Here is a 20593-nt window from a genome sequence, read left to right on the forward strand (position 1 = left end):
TATCTATAATTAAACAGATTAACAGCCCACATTTTTATATTTGTTTTGTTTGTTTTATTTTGTTGTTTTTGTTTTTGCCAAAGCATTTACCATTTATTTAGGAAATTACAACTAACAGTAATACAACAAGATAGTGCTAAGATAATTTAATGACCCATTTTAATGAGTTTTTGAGGGGGTTTTGCTCCATATGTAAATTTTTGAAAGTCTCGTAATTTATTTTTGTTTTTTTTTCTTAAAATGTGTCACTGGAAATGGTTTCTTTCTGTCTTTAAATCATTTACATATGCTTCATAAACAGGTGCTCCAGATAGGCCTGTAATTTTTCCAAATTGTTGTTCAGTCAAATGCATTACTTGAGCAGAGACAGGCTATTACATTTCTCTCAATTAAATTATTAAAATCCTATTTTTATGAACCTTTTAAAATTAGAAGACTTGGTTTTCAGCAGTGACGCCTAACTTAGGATTCTTCTTTGGTGTTTTGCTTCTCTCTCCACACTAAGAAAAACACTTTTTACCTCTGCAGGGCGATCAAGATGCTAGATATTTCATATCAGAATTAGCAAGTAGTTCACATTTTGTTAGGGGTGTTAAAAGTGTAAAAACACTTGCACAGATCTAGCCTTCACTAGTCATTTTCCTAAACTGTTCTGAGTCAACCCATGAACTTTTCATACACATCAAAGCTTGTTTCCAACTGGGCATTAAAATCAGCTTAAGCCATAACTGATCCTGCTTGATGTGGGGCACCATTTGCACCATTTCTAGTACCGTATTGAACTACTTTCCCATTTCTTTATCAGTAATTTAGGAATGTATATGATATGAAATACAAGCATTTGAATTCCCTCACCCCAAATTTTACAGGCTTCAAAAGATAAAGTGTGACTATACAACTATCTTTTTGCCTATTATTGCTATGTCTGTTGCAATTAAAAATATTTTTTTATCATGTAGTCCACAGCATTTTAGAAATTTTATTAATTTATTCCAGTACTTCAGAATGCTTTCTGCATTTTGACTTACTATTTTTTCCTTTCCTTTCCTTTTATAACTGAGCTCAGCTGCTCTTGCCTCTTGATTATTACTTTAATCCAGTGCAGCTGCAGACATAGCTTCAGAACACGGACGGATGCCAACACTTTCTCTCCATTTACGCAAACCGTACTGCCTAACCTTTAGTGTAAAGCACTGTACAGAGCTTATGAACATGAGGGAATTATGTCATCAGGTATCACTGTGACAGGTAACTTTAAAGCTGTAGTGTAGACACAGAAAGTAGAGCCTTACTTCTCTACAGTGATTGGAAGGGTCTTCCTTGTCTTTTGAAGGAAGCTGACTTTCAGTAAGCTGTGTTCATAGTCCTGCTTGAGATGCTAACTGCTGGGTAGTATAGTGCTGTTGTATAATGGCTTAATCGATGAGTCAGAAAAAAACCAAACCTTTAGTCCCATACAGAAGTTGCTATGAGGATAAAAACAATTTATGAAGGAGTTCATGTAAATACTAAATGTATTTAGAAACTAAAGTGATTAACAATTTTCACAGATGGATAATCACCTTAATTATGATATCATGATACAAGGCCATAGAGGCTGCTACATCCAATCTTATCAGAATATTTTCTTCTCAACCCATAACTTTAATTGCATGTGTTTATCCTCATCTGCTTACTGATGCTTTTTTTAATCCATTTAATGACAATCAGTAAATACTTTTTAAAAATTAATGGCAATCTCAGAGCAGGTCAGCTCGGTTTTGGCTGACCCTCAGATGACTGACAAGTGGCAGCATATCTTATGTTTCTAGATCTAGCAGGAGGAAAAGCAAACATTTAATTTGTGTCATGACTTGTCGGGTCCAGACTTTTTCATACATTCTGTTTACAGAAAGTTTCAAATACACGAGCTTTAAAGAATTTATTTCAAATTTATTTATGATCTAATGTAATCTGCCAGTGGTTTTTACGATACACCCTTTTGGTGGTGTAAATTTATCTATGACTTAAAAATATATTTGTATCGCTGTGCCATCACCTTCTCTATACTTCTTTTGATTTTCTTTTGGTAGGATTTTTTTTAACTGACTCTTTTATAATGACCACCTTATCTTTTATACATTTACCTGTATCTACAGATATCATTCCTGTCTCCAAGGACTAATAATTGCTATGTGATTATGTAGCCTGTCTCTGTATTAACATATTTTTCTCATCTTATAAACCATGCTGCTATTGTTAGTTTTAATAATGCAGCCCATACACCAGAAAGCTTAAACACATGCTAAAACCACATTTGAATGGCAGAGGCAATGATCAGAGCAGAGAGAAAACCTAGTGAAGATACCATCTTATTTTTATTATCCAAACAGAATGTGACTACTTACCAACTTGCTCTTTATCTTCTCATAATTATCCATGAACATTACAGTAAGTGGGTTCTGAACAGGAGTTTTATTTACTACAAAGCAAAGACTGTGTGGGCCATTTCTGTGATGTTTTATACAGAAGTTCCAGTGGAAGCAAAGATACAAATGATAAAATTAAAATGGTCAGTCAGATGATGAAATGTGCAAATAAGATAAAAATTAACAAATGAAAAAGTGTTTTTAGTGATCACCAGAAATAAGGAATTACAATTTGGATGGTATGATGAAACAGGTTTTAGTAATGCAGTTTTCATTGAACAAAGTTACTCAGTGAAAGGGACTTTGCAACTAGAAAAGAACTGAGAATTTAGAACAGACAGATAAGAAACATTGTATGTAAAACAAGACAAGAGGGAAAAATAAGGAAGGAGAAAAGAAGAGAAAAATAACAATTTCTTTCATTTAGGGGAAGGCAAATACGCAAAGTGTGTAAATTGAAGTACTGCTCCTATGAAATGTGAACATGTTAACAGTGCAAAAGAAAGAAGTGACTCTGCTTTAGTTTCCATCTGCTTTGGTTCAGAAGGGAAAAACACAGGGTTTTTTTAGATTATAGGATAATTTAGGTGGAAAGGGACATTGGGAGTCCCTGCTGCAACCTCCAGCTCAAAGTAGGATCAGTTATGATTTCAGAGGGTTGTTTTTTAATTAATTAATGTAAAAGTTATTTCTGAAGTAGTTTATAATAATCCGACATCAGAAGATGAGACCTAGTACTACTACTATCACAATCTAGAGAATCTATACCAGTGTGTATTTGGTGTTCCTCTGGATGCCTTTACATTAACTAGCAAACATTACACTGATCTTTTAATTATTAAATTTTCTTGTATAAATGATACAGGATCTCACAAGCAGCTTTTTTAAAGTCAAACTTCATGGGTTTGTATCAAAGTATGCAAGGTTCCTGAGCTCCAAAAGCAGGCAAGACATCAGAATGACTCTCTTATCTCTCCTGTTCATCAGCTGTAAAGGAACTGGGAAATGGCATGTCATATCATGTTCTCTGCCTTCCTTCTATAGCTACTTAATGTGTAAATTACTTAAAAGGTATTAGATTGAATACCACGCAAGAGATGGAGAGAGAGAGAGAGAGCTGGGAATATGGGAAAGTTCAAGGAACAAATGAGATGTGCTGGTCAAAGCAAGACAGAATCAGATGGCAAAGCGCAAGGAAACGATGAGATGATATCAGTCGGTGTAATAGGAATTGGCCTCAGATGGTTGCAAACTAACTATTGCCAAGGTTTTCTCTGTATAACACAGAATGTGAAAAAGAAATACTTTAAACAGGAATTTTAAGGACAAAATGGCATCTTCGTAGTACGTTAACCCTGCTACTGAGTTCTAAAGCTTTTTTACAATAAATAATTACATTTAAGGAGTAATTAGATAACTTTAAAATGCTGTAACATTAACAGTCTTTGGTTATAGCACATTTATTAGAATAATCATCCAGTAGAATTACAAAAAGGTTTGCTTTTTGGCCTTAGCTCAGATTCAGAATACCCTATAAACCTTTACACTCCTATGTATCTCAGCTTCCCATATTTAAAACAGAATGATAGTTCTTCACTGACTGAAAGACACTTGTAAGGTACATTACTGCTTGTCATATGGTTTTGATGACAATCAACATAATTAACAGAATCAAAAATCATGTGAAAATTTAAAATTATGCAGCTTTTTGTTGAAGAGGACACTTGGCAGAATGAAGACTGCCCGTGTTATGTGGCACTGGTATCCTGTTACTAACATACATATTTAAGTATAAAAATGATAGAATTTAAACAGTATCTAAATGATTGATCAACACTTCTAAAAAGAAAATGAGTTTTTCTTTTTACTAATGACTGAAATTCTCTTAAACCAACGAATGATTCACTTCAAATGTCATGGCATAAAAATTCAAACAATAAATTCAACTATAAATGAAATTTTCAGTTGAAAGTCCACATGCTTTTCTGTTGCTGATGAAGAGAAACTGCTTTTGTTGTGCATAGCAGTCAATAACAATGAAGTTTTTTGCTTTATTTGCTCTTTGGCAGAGAAACTAATTTTCTTTTGGATGTTTCGCTTCTGGATTTTGCACTTCAGTTTTGATTTTGTTATTTTTTCAATAGGAGTACAAGGAGTCTTTATTTTATGGTCTGCCTATAATAAAGCCATACAGTAAATTACCACCACTGACTATATAAAATATATTGTCTTCATGTGTTAATTAACAGTGCCATTTGGGATTGAAGACAACTAAAATAAGATAACAGCACAAAATCCAAAGAATTCTAAAAGATTAATTTTTCTTGATGCTCAAAGGTGGCTATAGAAACTTTTTTCTGCCATTGAGGCATATTTGAGATGTGAGAAACATTAACAATGAGGAGGGCTTTAGGTCAGGATCACTGTGCATCATAGATGGCATTATCTGCTGATTTAGCTGAGCTGAGAACTGCTGAAAAATAATCCTTTTTGTGCCCTTGTCAGTGGCTTTGGCCTAGAGTAATAGAAAATCAGCTTTACCTGAGTCAGATAATCATTACAAAATGAATTTTGTTCTTGACTCACAGAAATAATTGGGAGAAAAATATATTTGATAGATGTGATGAATATTATTTTAAGTTAAAGCTTACTGAGATATACAAAATACTAAGTGCTGCTGGTAATTGAGCAGCTCTATGCAACTGTAAATTAGCTGCTTGAATTGAAGATAGATGATTACTAAAAGCACTTTTTCCCCCTAGAAAACTTGCAGTTCTCCTTTTCCTTAGCATTCACAAGGGGCATCCAGTTAATCATACTGAGGTCTCTCCCTTAGTGCTGCAGTAGCTGATTACCCAGCAGGAGGTGCAGTTCCAGCAGTGTAAGTCAGAATGGTGTTGGTTGTTCCCTAGGGAGGGACATCCTGTAAAAACACCAAGGTTGAGAACTGTCATATTCACAGCAGTAGGTGCATTTTCCTCAGAAATTAATGGAGCAAGCTGGGCAAAAATGTTTTTAAACTACATCTTCCCTAGAGTAAGATGCAAATTCAAAGCTCTTTTGAAGCATTGGAATGAAAGTTGAAGATAAGACTTTTTAGTTTTTGACATTGATGATATAGGCAACACTAGCACTACGAATATTAAGTTGAAATGGAAGATAAGTGGGGCAAATGTTATTCAAGGAGCTCCCAAATGCAGTCCTAACTGTTTCAGAGCTAGTTTAACTAAGGTGCTTGTAATTATGGTTGTTATTATTGCAGAGTACCTGTCACACATTTCCTACCTTCAGTTTTTTATTACTTGATTGACAATGCTAGATTTTCTCCTGAAACAAGAGGATTGAATGTAATCTTGCCCATTAGACTCCCATCCAACAAAAGAGGGTTTGAAAAAGGAGTGAAGCTTCGAGGTGCAGCTTTTTTTCCTTCGGCAGCAGTCTGAGTGCCATTCGGCAGCAAGCAGTAACTCTAGTCTGCTTTCTCGGTTGCAAGCAATGCAGCACAAAGTGATTGGGATCTGTTTACAGAAATATTTTGCAGAAACATTAAGCACCTTGTTAGCTCTGTCCTCTTGAACAAAGGCATAAGAAGGGTCTATTTCTAATACACAGTTGCTATAGATTTCTTACCAATAGAACAAGAGAAATCCTGAAGGATTTCCTCTACTAGATTATGTAAGGACTGTACAAGCTGGTCACAAATTCTGTCTCCCATGTGTTTTCAGCCAAGGTCTTGTAATGCTTTCTTTGCTTCAGCTCAGTGCTGCTTTTTTGTGCTTCTCATGTGATTCCTGTGGAAGCTCTTAGACTGTGTCTATTAACACTGGGTTATAAGAACATGAATGGCCAGACTTGAAATCCATCTAGCCTGGCATACCAGAGACCTAGATAAGAGTAGAAAAAAAAGGAGGGGAAATAGAAGAAAAAAGAAAAGGGAGAAATAATTTTCTCCATTAATTTCTTTTTTAGTCTGCAGTAGTATCTAGCTCAAGGACTTGCTGATACAGAAGTGATATCTCTGTATAAGAATATTTCATTAAGCTTATCCAGTCTCTATTTCTTCTTTAACCAGCAGGCTCTGCTAACCCTAACTGACAATCCACTCCCTGAAACAGAATTAAAAGTACCACTGAAAATGTGCAGAGACACAAAACTTGCGAGACTTTATTCGGGTTTTATTTATGAGGATTTTTATTGCATTGTCCTGTAATTACAATCAAGTAAATACTATTACAAAGCAAAAATTATTACCTTCAAAATCATCCTAGTATACTCTATAAGTCATTAACTTTCATAAAATATTATCCCCAATTTCACTTTGTCACCCTATCTGTAGAAATGTTTCCATCTGCCTTTTTATTTAATGCATCCACGTATCTGATAAACCATAAATTAAGCCCTCAATATTAATTATATTTTTAAAATAGCTTTTCTTTACTATTTATTCTTTGTATACCTAAAATATTTTCAATATCCATAAGTAACGCATAACCTGTTACTTCTAGAAAATAGGGACAGCATATGAGATGACAAATGTGAAAGGTGATGTCAATTAGGAGTTCTGTGTCACCAAACAGTATATAAATACTGGTGTAATATATCCAAAAGTCAAGTGACAAGGCCTTCATTGTTCTTTAAAAGGACCCAGTTGTTCATGAACATATGGGGAGCTAGTTTATTAATAAAATTTTTCTTCCCTAGTCATCTTAATTCTGCCAGATTATAAATTATGCAGCCAAAGTAACTCAGTGTTTCCAGGCATTCTGAGAGATTTTTTTCTGTAAAGGACTTAGCCTAAGAGGTTTCTACCTTCTCTCTGGACATTTTTTTAGGAAAATTGATTGCATACTTCCAGCAATGTACTTAAGGAAAAATATACTTTAAAACCTTGTGTGAATTAACAGGAGATTGATATGTTGAAACAAAAAGGATCTTAGTAGGCACGAGATCTCAAGTATATCATCAGTCCACTCACACAGGAAGATAGGTTCAAGTCAAAACTCAAGACTGAAAATTCCCTGGACTCTGATCTGATGTATTTTGCGGTGAAGACCTGAGCCAAATTTTGCAGTCTGAGATAATCTCTTTTAACACCTTCCAGTTAATTTTATTTTCAGTTATATTAAAGTGTGCACACACATAAAATATGCACATTTACCTGATTCATAAGGTAAAGGAGTATATATTCCCTGACAACAATGCACTTTAATATATTGCAGTGTTTAAATTTAGATATTTGAGGCTCCCACTAGAGAACAAGTTATTAAAACATCTGCCTTTCCATAAGCCATTCTGTTCACTGCCATTCCACATGTCCTTTTCTACTTCACCAGGCAAAATTGCCCAATCTAAATTTCAGCTCAAGTGTTTGATGGCTTTCACGCTGAGCTCAAACTGTTAGTGCTTCCCTGAGAGAATAGAATTGAAACGTGATTTAATCTAAAATAACAAAATAGAATAAAGGTTTTACATATAAATAAGTAATGCCCTGTGTATTTTTATGCACATTTTCTTTGCTGGATTTTGCATGCAGTGAAGTTAAATGTTAAAATGCATACATAACCCAAAGCTGACAGAAAAGAACATCAAGTGCAAGTTGCCAGTGTGCTCTATTAATGCCTATCCTAAAATATATTTTAATTCAAATCCATAATAACGGTTACTACAAAAACTAGTATTTCTGTTGCTGCCTTTGTCTCAAACTGCTGCGTGCTTGTTTACTTTTTTTTTAGGCAGGGTAATTTCAACTAGCATTCCAAAACCATTCCCAGCATTCTGTTTAGTATTTTCAAGTAACAATAGTTGGTGGTTTATATGCTCACTGTTCAGGGAAGATTCATATTTAGAGTTAAATTTTTTTCACAGAATATGAACAATTCATTTTAGAACCATAAGACAAAATTATGAACTACCTGTTACCAGTAGATATTTCAATATTTAGTGATGGGGTACTAAAAACATTTGGGTTTCTGCAGTAAAAATTATGAAATGAATTCTCACTACTAACTAAAATCATGTGCTTGATAAGTGAAACAGAGCAGGGGCAAACTGTTGTCACTTACCTAGCCATTTTTTCCCACATCTAGATAAATGGTAATTAATCACAGCTGCTCAGATAATAAATATTTTAGTTTTGGTACTGCCCTTGTAGCAATGCAGCTTTACAACACAGTGGGGAGCAGCAAAACCATCAGGTTGAGAGGAATGACTATTCCTCTGTATTCAGAATTTGTGTCCAGTTCCACCTCCCAGCTGCAAGAGAAACTAATAAGCTGAATCTGATGTATAAAGGAATGCTGAGGAAAGTGAGTTTCCTCAGCTTGCAGAAGAGAAGGCTAAGAGGAAGATCTAATTCCTGTTTTCATCTGTATCATGGTGGAGAACATGGATCTGCATCTCAGATGGAGAGTAAAAGCACAAGATGTAATGGTCAGCTGCAAAGGCAGCTCCAACTGATGTATTTTTTTTCACCAGGCAAGAGGGGCTAAGCTGTGGAAGAGGGCCCTCTGATGTTCAAAACTGGGTTGGACAAAGCCCTGGAAAACATGTTTTAACTTTGGAGTAAGGGATCAGGCTAGATGACTTCCAAAGATCTCTTACAATCTAAATTTTTCTGAGATTCTAGTCTGTGATTCATCATACAAATAAATTGCCAAGAAAAGTCTTTCAAACTTTTTTATTTTGGAAGTTTCACTCCTAAATTCATACCATTAATAATGTCTTCAGTTACTGATTTCCTTTTTTAACTCTACACTTCTGTTCTACAATCTACACACTGTAGGCAATTAATCTTCACCGTATATAGGCTGTACAGTTCTAATTGTATCATTTTATACCCAGGTATCATAGATGTTATACAGTAATGGAAAGGTAAACTCAAAACATTCCATTTTCCAGGTATTAAGTATGGGCATAATTTTAGGAGAATGAGTGTTTGTCCATGTTTGTTTGGCAAAGCATTTTCACAAGAGGCTGAGACTTGTTAACAAGCTGATCGTGAACTGTCATTAAACTTTAAAACGTACAAGAATAAAATTCAAATCTTAGTTGCTGTCTGAAAGAAGTCTCCCAGAAGACTTTTCAAAATATTTTCTTTTCTATTAACACTATCAGTTGTCAAACTACGAGCCTATAGCATGACCATTTCATTATGTATTAGCTAATCAGACTGTTGAACCATATTTTTTTTTGGAAAAAAAATTATACAGAACATGGACACAAATAAATTATCTCAAACAAAACCAGCCGTGCCCCAGAAATTTATGTAACTTCATAATTTCACCTAAATTCCAGAATTGGAAATGTGAAGTCGTTTGCACTTTGATCCAAATCATCCAAATCACATATTTATTCTGTGAATTTAAAGAGATAGACTTTTTTTTCCTCAGTCATTAATATTTCCTGCTTACCTTTGCTCAAGAGTAGAGACCCAGGAGGAGAGATGGTTCTCCTAGCCTCAAGGAGTAAACATGGGAGCCAGAACAGCAGAATCACATCAGGAAATATCTTGTCCTATGCACTATGAATGTGGAAAGCTGATAGGAAAAGGGTCCCTTATGAATATGAAGGACAATTATAAAACTACTCCTCATTCATTCTACTGTATTGCCTACATTTAGCAAAATACTATATGTGCTGTAGGTGGTATAAACATCCCATATTTTCTTTTCTGGCAAGTGTCACAAGTAATTTTTTCTTATCTACTTTGTGGGTTTTTTGGAGCTTGGCCCATGCATTCCACTTGTGCAAAATTCCAAACTTAAGTGAAATATCATTTCCTTTGCAGTCAGTAATTTAACATTCCAGTGGGCTGGAAGATGAACACTTCACAGAATGGTTTGATTTTCCTAATGTGAAATGTCTACATAGGGCACAGATAGTAAATTACTTACTACCTTTGGCTACCAAGCTCAGCAGATGAAGCTGAGCTGAAGTATTATTACCTTTCTTGATGACATGAAGTCATTAAAACATTCTGTGGTTTGAGATACAATTTTAACACTCACAGGAAATAAGAGTTTTAGAAAGTGTGGTGCTGTCAGCTTGTAAAAGATCAGACACGTGGCATGTGCCTGCAAACTACATTGGCACTGTTTAACTTTGTGAGGCATGGACAGATTGAAGATCCCATAGAATGTGCTCTGTAAAAAAAGAAACAAAATCATAACTGTAGGAAAGAATAAGGTGGCATAATTGTATTTGTGGTAGAAATGAGAATAATGGATGTTACTCTTGAAGGAAGATTATTATTACTTCTTCATTACTTTCTAGTCTTGAGTTTATGTTCCACATCTCTCAAGCACAAAATCATAAAAATTATCCTTAGTTTCCTTAATCTATGCCCTTTCTGAGCTTTCATGACAATATTAATTTATGTTTTTATTTTTCAGTCAACTTCTATTATTATGCTATCTAACTGTATTAATGAAGTATAAAGTGTAAAAAAATTAGGCATTGTTTTAACTAACTTTTTTATGACATCTTAAGGCTACTAATATATTTTTAGTGCATATATTGAAAGAATGTAAGCAGGTGAGTAGAAAGCTCTTAATCGTATGTGTGACCCTGAATACAGCTATTTTTGATTTTTCATTTTCTGTGTAACCTAGCATATTGCCTGTTTCCTCAAATTTATTAATATCCTGTGGATACAGTGCTTGTTTGAAGGTGAATGAAAGTCCACAAACTCCCAATTATTTTCAATTTGGCACTTGTTTGATTAGAGTGCTATTGTCTGTAATTTTTACACTTTTTCTGAGTCTTCAAAGTGCATGATTCATGCCTTGAAAATGGGTTGTTTTGTGTTTCCCAGCACTGCTTTTTTTTTATCCCTGCCAGTTATAACCTGATAACCTGATTTCATACTGTGCTTTAGCACAACAATACAGTCATCAAACTAAAGCAACGCAGTAAGTGGGCACATTAGCCATCACTTTACTTGATCACTTGGGAGAGATTAAATTTATTCATTTTCAGAACAGATAATGAAATATTTAAAACATTTTAGAGTAAACGGTGGCAGCATTTTGAAGCTCTGGCACGTTTTTTGCCAAAGCAGTGTACTGTAGACTTCACATGTAAGTCTCTTGTGCAGATGTTTGGGAAATTTCTGCAGGTTTTTTTCATAGGCTCATTTGCATTTAGTTTATCTAAAGTGAAATCCATTCAATTTTATTGAACTGTAATTCTGGTAATTTACAATATTTACATGCTGCGGTTAGATTGAAATCAGTCCTTAATTCAAATTCAATCTAAATTTACAGCATAGTAATTAGGGCTTTGTAACTGACACTAGGGGCCTATTGATTTAATGAAAAACTTAACCTTACAGTAAGTGTTTAATTAGTTGCTGCAGTAGATTCTGCGCTGTCCTAAATTGTGGACTTTGGAGAATTAGGTACTAATTTAAATTACATTGCTATACAAAGATCAGAACTATTTTTTAAAAGAGCATGTAACCCTACAGATGAATTAATTTCTTAGTCTTTGAAAAGATAACAGCAAAAGGCAGTAATCAAAGCAATTGCCTACCCTTTCAGAATACAGGTAAAGCCATGCTAGGTATCCTGGAAATTATGACCTACCTTGGTAAAATATTCATTTGAAGAGTTAAAAAAAAAAAATAGTCAGTGAGATTTATTCATGTAAATTTTCCCCAGGAGGTAAAATTTGGAATAATAAGTATGACTGTATATTAAAGATGTCCTCTTGAAGAATAAACAAAGGAAAAAAAATCTGTTTTTTCGAAAACAGTTTTCAAAAAACTGTAAAACCCAAATATGTTTGTATTCACTATGGGACAGATATGTGACAAAAAATGAGTGTTAGCATCCATTTTATACACAGAAAATGATATTTTTATTTACAAAATACTCAAATGTAGTATGCAGTTATTGTATTTTTCCACTTCATAAAATAACTCAATCTAGATCAATCTCATAAGTTTTCAGATTAAGAAATAATGAATTTCTAGTAACAGCAGGTGTTTTTTTCTTCCTATTTCTCCCCATTTTTGTTATCATGGCTTATTACAGCATAGACACCGAGTCAAAAGTTGGAAGTAGATGTTATTTTCCAGATCCACCATTAACGTTTTGGCTTGATGTATAGCCATTGTAACAAGTTGCAATCCATCAACATGTCAGTACACAGTTAGCTCAAAGCCCTTCCTAGTAAGTTTGCCTCTCTTTTACTGCCAAGTAAACCAGGCTGGAACAGCAGTGACACTGCAGCTTTTTACCATGCTGCCTATGTGTATGCTCCTAGCCCCTGGTAATCACAGAGTATTTTGTAGTAGATCCCCCTAATATGTAAATTTTTAGTGAGCCATAAATTTTATATCCCTAGAGAATCATCTAGAAGATCATCATGGATTTCAGTAATTATGATTCTACTTCATATTTGCCTGATTAACATTAATTCATCACCCGTTTGCAGCCTACACTTGACCTTGTGGGCAATGAGGAAGAGATCATTCAGCCAAACACTACGATACTATATTGTGTATACATAGAGACCAAACTAAGGTTAAACAATGGGCTGTAAGTTTCGAGTTCCTTGGCTTTTTTAGGGAGGCCCTTAAAGCCTTTTCTGAAGGGACTGGATGATTTCTGCCCTTGAGAAACTGATTCAATAATCCTGCTTGCTCTGTCACTTCCCTTCTTGGTTCCTATAACAAGAGGACAGATATATCTGCTGGTATTGCATGCTCTGCCCAAGAACTGTGCATTCAGGGGACAGAGGAGGTGTAGGTAAAGAGAGATAGTTTAAGAGGAAGGTAACAGAAGATCAGGAGCTAGCCTGAACTCTGTCTGTTCCTGATTTTCTTGCCTGCAGTGAAACACCATTAGGATCTATATCAGTCAGTGGCAATGCTATGGAAGCTATTGCATCAAGTATGAAAAAAAAACCAAAATGTTATAGTTTGCAAAATTTTCTGCTTCCTGGGACAAAGAATGAAAATAAAGAAGCAGGAAGAAAGTGGTGCCTTTTTCTAACACTTGGTATTAAGACAATGATTAAATAATCAATGAATATTTCCAAAGGAATTGTCTGAAATATACTTTATAATATTTAATTGAAGCAAGATAAATATAGCAATAACTTAATACTCACAGCTCAGCCATGAAGCATTCTACAGGTATGGTACTTAGGCACAGAGAGACAATGGTTTTTTTCGAGTTTCACAGGTGCTCTGTATCAATCTGAAACATATAACTTCTCTAAGTGAGTTCTAGAATGTAACACAAGAGAAACTGAGGCTGCTGAATCAGAGATGCAAAATCCCTATTTTTGTTTTGTTACAGGAACTACATTTCTCCATGATTAGACCTTTTAATAGTTCCATTTGGACAACATTTCTGCTGAGCTGTCATTGTGCTGAGCAAAGGCTGGTATGAAATTCAATTTCAATATATTTCCAAAAAACATACTTCTTATAGAATTCAACTGAAATTATTGTTTTACTAAAACTTTTAGTTATTTTTTTTTATTTCAAATGTACTGTGTTTTTTCCAAAAGTAACAGAATTTTCTTTTTGGTGTCCGACCTGAGTGGGTTTTAACCTCTCTGTTATACCATTTGTGGATTTTCTGGTCATTCTATGTTCATAAGTTTGGTCATAGTAATATTCCCATGTGGGATTTTTACACAAAAGTCATGGCACTGAGAAATCTGCTGAAATATTGTTGATATATTTTATCTGTTCTAGTAAGGAGAAAAAGGGAAAAAAATTCATATTGTCATTGCCTTTTTTGGTCTGCCGATACAGAAAGACATAAATAAAATACAGATACAGGAAAGAAAATATTGATCTGCATCAATATTTATTGTAAAAATAAATAATTCTTAATCTTACTTTATTCTTTTTATCAGCAAGTAGCCATTAAAACACATGCAAACTATTGTTTTTCATTGAATAAAGCAAGAATAGAAAGTAGATATTTTGGTCCTGATCCTTGTAGGCTAAGATACACTGCTTCTCTTGATCTTTATCATTTTATGAATAAGTCTGCACAATGTCACACCAAACACTTTCTATATTCAGAAATGATAAATGGCTTCTGCCTGAATTACCATTGCAGCACAGTGACACACATCACCATCAAAACCAGTGCTCAGAGCTAGAAGTCAATGTGCAGTTTAGGGGGCAGGTCAAAATCTCAACTGTAACAAGCAGATTAGTTTCAAATCTTGCTATTTCAAGAAAAGGTCATATTTATTTTTCAAGGAAAGGAAAATAAATGTAGCACCTGAATAATTTTAACCTGTCTCAAGTAGAGTATATGTGAAAGAAGAAAAGGCAGGGAAGGGAAAGGAGGTACTGTGTAATCAGGTACACGAAACTGCAAAATAATGATGAAACAGAAAAGGAAAAGCACAAGTAACGGAATGAAACTTGAAGAATTATGTACATGGAGAGTAACATCAGAAAAGTCACAAGTTCCATTTTTAAACATACTATATGTCATCAATGTTTTCCCAATAGTAGTCATCTGTGATATATCTTTCTAGAAAGGGAGACTTATTCAGATGTTCAAAGAGTCCTAGAACTACCCTCCACCTACAGTCCTTTTGCCAGTGGTTACCAGTTTTGATGAGTCAGCTCAGTTTATCAGCAAAAGCAGCTTCATTAGTCAGTATGGTAAGCACGATTTCAGCATAGAAACTTACGACATTTGTTACTCTGTCATTTTTAGTATGTTAAAACATACTGAAAGCATATTGGGGTAATGCCTAGCAGTTTGCAGCAGTAGACTCAGCACATTCAACCTTTTTTGGTTGCCCTGAACTGACAAATTAGAAGCCACATTACCAACATCTCCATAGGTTGATATGATGAATATTTCCAAGAATAATAAGTTAGTAGAAGGATTTCTGTGTCCTAATGACACTTAACTTACGGAATATGCCTTTTTAGGAAACACTGGAAATTGAAGATAACTTTCATTAAACACAAGGTGATAAAAATTGTGATTAGTGCATAAATAGCAACACAGAGTAAAAATTAAATATATGCTTATCAAGTTTTCAACATATTTCAAGTTATAAGTTCAATCCATAATGAAATCTTGTTCTTTATATAGCAGACAAAAAAAAGGTGTTTGAACCAGCATAAGAAATGTTTGTGATTTCCCAAATTAGGAAAAGCCAGATTCATGCCATGATTCTCCATGACTTGTCACAATTCATGCCATGACAACATGCTCTGTGGTTTTGAAAGGTTAATCACAACCAAATACAGATTGAAAGGAAGGGAAAGGGACAATATGTGACATTTAAGGGTTGCATTATCCTGCTTTCTCTCAGACCTTAGGGCTTAGAACTGCTCATTTATGCTTTACCAACCAAACTGTACTGAAACAGAAGTACTTTTTAACAGGAATAAAAAATTGCTTGGAAAATAGGAAACTAACCTATTTTTCTAAAAAAAAAAATAGCCCTCTTTCTTTTGGGATACTTTCAAAAATGTAAGGCATAATTAAAAAAAAAAGGAAAAGGAAGGCACCCGATTCACTGTGTTCACTGTAGTTTTTCCTCTGTGGTCTGGTCATAAGGCTGCTCACCCACATTTCAGAAAACTGATTCAATTTCCTTGAATCCTTTCTTCTGGCTCAGAAGAGATCTGAATAGATATCTGCTCATTCCAGATGAATACTCTGACTCCAGCGTTTGCCGGTATCAGTTGCACTTGTCCTTCTCCTGTTGCTTTTGTTCCTGCTGCTGAGTGAATGTAGAGTGACCACAGAGTAGTGCCCTAGCTACTGGCTTGACTTCATGTCACTGCATGTATCCAACTTTTCTATACAAAATTAAAATTAAGTAAATCATTTAATTACGCAAACAAAACCAAAGAACCTTATCTCAAACCAATCGTAAAGTTGCAAGATAGGTGCAAGAAGCTGTTGGAGCTTTACCGAAGTCTGGCAAATGGTCTAGTAACCACGGCAGTGTTGGATCAAGGGTTGGACATGATGGTCTCGGAGGCCTTTTCCAACCCAGTTGATTCTATGATTCTAGGATAAGTAAGACTGTGATTTATGCCATTCTTATATTATAGGTGTAACAACAGGATTTCCTTGGTATTATCCAGCTTATTTAAAAACACTAGATCCTGTGGAAACAGAACACCATGAAATGAATAAGGAAAAATGGGCCCTTTTAGACACTGCTGAGTTACAATTCAAAGCTATTCGTCATCGGGAACCTGAGATGCCATTGCTGTTTACTTCAGCTTGGATTTCAACTAAATTTTAATAAATTTCAATTTAATTGTATTTGAAACTTTTCATGACATGAAAGTTTGGAAATTTAAAATTGGCATTTATTTTTTTTTCCCTCAAAAAGACAATTTGCATGTTCTACCATTTCATAGTTTTCTAATGGGACATCCTTCAGTAACCTTCATTTTCTATCTTTTACCTTTCTATCCTTCACAAGGTTTGGTGAATTTTGTTTGTTGTAGTTTAAAATCTTACTACTGTCTATGAAGTGCCCTTGATGTCATAACGTTGTTGGCGTTCTCAACAACAGTGTTCTGGTACTGAAGAAAAGATATTTTCCTTTATAAATGGAATGTTTGTTGTCATGAAATATCATTACAATAACAAATATTATAATAAAATGAGCATGCCCTTCTGCCTGCTGCCATTATGTACATATCAGTATGATAGGAGAAAGAAAGCAAATGTGATGTGATAGGTTAAGGGAACATGGATGCATAGTTCCTGGCTTGTGATAGTTTTCATCTGCAATTAGGTAGTTCTCTTTCTTTTCTAATAAAAGAGTTTTCCATTTGTATTTGCATGTGTCAAGACAAAGATAAGGAGAGTGTAACAGATTCTATATCTGAAAACATAATAGACGATTTCTCAACCTTACAGTAAGCTAAATAGTGTAATGGTTTCCACAAGATCGTGGGATTTTATTTAAATGGTAAATAAATAAATGAGATCAAATGATAAGACTGCTTTACTCTCTGTTTTTAAATTTGTGCCACTTCTGCCCAAGGCAGAATCAGCAAGCTTAAAAGTTCAATTCATGTAATAGCAAAAAAAGATAGAAAAATTGTAGAGCACCTCACTGTACCATTTATGCTAATAATCAACTGCTTTTGAATATGTTTTGCATTTTCCATAAATTCCCACCAGATATATACATATATATGCATGTATATTTATATATGCCCATACATTTCCAGTACCTTTGCTCTTATGCTGGCATAATGGCTAAAAAGACATTGTAATGTTTAAAATTTAATGAAGAATTTTGGTTCACACAGTGAAATCCTAAGAACTTATTTCGACAATAAAGCATTGCTGAAATCATTCCTCCCAAGACAGTACAAATATACAGTCTAGATATGCTTCCAATCAACATGGTGTAAAAACATTTAGTAATTCATTATTATCCACTGTCTTTGTGTCAAACATCCAAGCTCCACATAAAAAGGTTTTTTTCTTCTTCTTTCATCAGCTTTTCTTCTGTTGTTTAATGCCACCTTATTAACATAATACAGAGGGGTGGGCTAGAAATATTATGTAATAATTTTTACAAACTCTACAGATAGTTTACCTGCTTTTCAACTATATTTCTCTTCTTTTGCCTAAAGTAAAGCTGATCAAACTTTTGAAAACAGCACTCTCTTTTCAGTATTTATGGAAGATATTTCTATCACTTGAATTTCTGAAGTCTTCTTTCATCTAAGACTCAGAATAGTCATTAGTTCCCTGTTCAAGACTAATCCTCCTGTTTGCAAATTATTTAAACCAGCATGGGGTAATATTAAAAAACTCTTAATAAAGTGAAAAAAAATTAGTATCCAACTAAAATAACTTTTAGGGTTAATAACAGGTCTAATGTCTTAATGTGATCTTTTCTGAACTGATTACTTTATAAAAGGACCATCTCTAACACCTACATCTAAAGAAAGGCAACTGTTATTTGCAGAGCTGAACAAGTATATCCCTAAATTACTGAAAATGTGCAAATCCTGAATTTAATTGATATGTATACCTTACACATTTGTTTCCATAAGGAAAGTTATTCAGACTTGATGTCAGCTCCAGTCTGAAAACCAGATGAGGAGATATAGTTCTGCTCTGCTTCTCTGAAGGCCAAGGAGGGTGTCCCGCCTGCCTGGCTGACCATCCACACTGTGCAGGGCTCCTGGCCTGCACCAGCAGAAGAGAATAGGTGTAGCTATATGCATTCTGCCCACAAGTTGCATGCAACTTGCCTGACCCACCAGCCAGCCAGGGAAGATGTTCATGTGTGTTAAAGCATAGAAACACGTTGCTTTCTACACTCTCACCCCCTGGCTTTCCTTTCTTTGTAAACATAATAGAAGTACCAGTACACTTCTATTTTACTCACGTGTATTGTTTGTCCGCGTCCCCATTTTCTGGCAAAGCAATCTATGCCTTTTTCTGGTATTTGGGAAAGGGAATTGCAAAGTGCTCTGAGGTTTGTGGAGAGGCATAGGGAGAAGGAGAAGAACAGGTTACTTAGAAGGAGGAAAGTAAGAAGGAAGATGTAGAAATCAGGATAATATTACAATAAAGGAGAGAGCAAGGGTGTTACAGCTGTACGACAGGATCTGGATGACTCGGGGTAACTGAGAAAGCCTGAATATTATAGGCTAGAGTCAACTATTTTGTGCAAATTGTCCCATTTGACAATACTGAAATTTTATCTTTAGGGAAACTCATTTTTAAAGAGGGAATAGACAACTGTAATCATTACTTTGAAAAATTTTCCCTCCCCATTTGTGTTCTAGTTGTTTGTACTGCCAAGATACTGCACAACATAAATCTGCGAAGAAAACTGAAACTGGTTATTTGGTCTCCAAAAAGAAAAAATCTTGACACCACTGTATGCTGTACTTAATTATAGAAAATCTGTTGGTTCTTTCTACTATTTATACTAGTTTTATGCTCTGTCTCTGTTTCAAAATGTGTAAATATTGAAGTATTGCTGCAGACATATAGTGTGACTCCAAGCAAGTCATTTTTTTATCATAGGGCCTTGGTCCTTCATCTATTAAATGGGCATATTTCTACTTCCTTCATCTTGCCATTTGTTCTTCCTGTTTTCTGTATTCAGGTTTGGATTTTTAGCTCTTTGGGACAGGAACAGCAGCTAACTACAGAAAAGTGCAAAACACACAGTGTATTGTTAATATAGCTGGATGTTAACACAGTGCAAATATATAATAAGTCTTAGTCCGTTTGTGATTATATAAAGAGTTTCCACAGATCAAAATATTTATTCTTTTCTGCATTCGGTTAAGCAGAGATGAGAAGCAAATAGTGGACCTAATGTTGAAAATGCTTTGGGTTTTTATTGCACCTGTGCTGATTTGAATCTCTGCGTGCTATGCTGACTTTACACCTAAAATGATTATTTTATGGTTCATGTTAAGGTGCAGCAAAAATTTCATAAGCATACTCATACTTGAAAAGTGTTGTCTATGCATGGCAGGATTCTCCTAACAGTTGAGCCAGGAATATTTCTGCCATTGAAGAATCAAATATCTTCATTCATCTTTCTCCAAAGATATCAAAGTCAGTATCTTTTTCATGTAGAATACTTTGTGCATTCCAAGAGCTATGCAATTCTTAAAGCCTCAGAGGTTTCTGATAAACATTCAGATAACGATAAGCTTGCTAAATTCATTTTATAATCTCATTAATCTGTGACCATCTTTCCATTTCAGTTTGGAGAATGGCTGAGACTACCACTGTGCTGCATTGCTTAAATATTATGATCATGTTTTCATGTTTTCTTGATGTGAATAACTGTCATTATCTCTGAGGTTTTAAATTTTGTACAGATTTCAGGATTTTAGAAGTTCATATTTTGATCACTCAAGATTCTGAGTAGTAAGGATGTTTTTTCCTGTACGTTCATTCAGTCATTTATTAAGAGTAGAGAGTTTTGTAGAAATCCTTTCAATAAACATTGTCTACCCATCTTTTGCACAAAACGAATCAAATGTCCTATATAAATCACATTATAGAAGTATTATCCTGTCACTGAGGCAAGAACTTTATACAGACCATTAGCACACCAAATTATGCCTGCACCAACATTTATCATCTGTTTGCAATGTAGGCGACTCCAAACCATCTGCACACTGCAACATGGACATCACATCTACCCTGGCAGTGAGATTGCAAAGCCAG

At 34.7% G+C, this 20593-nt stretch overlaps 1 protein-coding gene across 33 annotated transcripts in view; it reads left to right on the forward strand.

Annotated features, from left to right (window-relative positions):
- Positions 1–20593, forward strand: part of TENM3 (teneurin transmembrane protein 3) — a 1314794-nt gene that overhangs the window by 579644 nt on the left and 714557 nt on the right. For 31 of the 33 annotated variants that reach the window (XM_064652558.1, XM_064652559.1, XM_064652557.1 and 28 more), the window contains one exon: positions 13715–13801. The exons of the other annotated variants lie outside the window; for them this stretch is intronic. The gene's annotated coding sequence lies outside the window, so the exon portion shown is untranslated. The remainder of the gene's footprint in view (positions 1–13714; positions 13802–20593) is intronic. 33 annotated transcript variants of the gene reach the window in all.

This window comes from Pseudopipra pipra, chromosome 4 (genome assembly GCF_036250125.1).
Source record: "Pseudopipra pipra isolate bDixPip1 chromosome 4, bDixPip1.hap1, whole genome shotgun sequence".
Classification (NCBI taxonomy): Eukaryota; Metazoa; Chordata; class Aves; order Passeriformes; family Pipridae; genus Pseudopipra; species Pseudopipra pipra.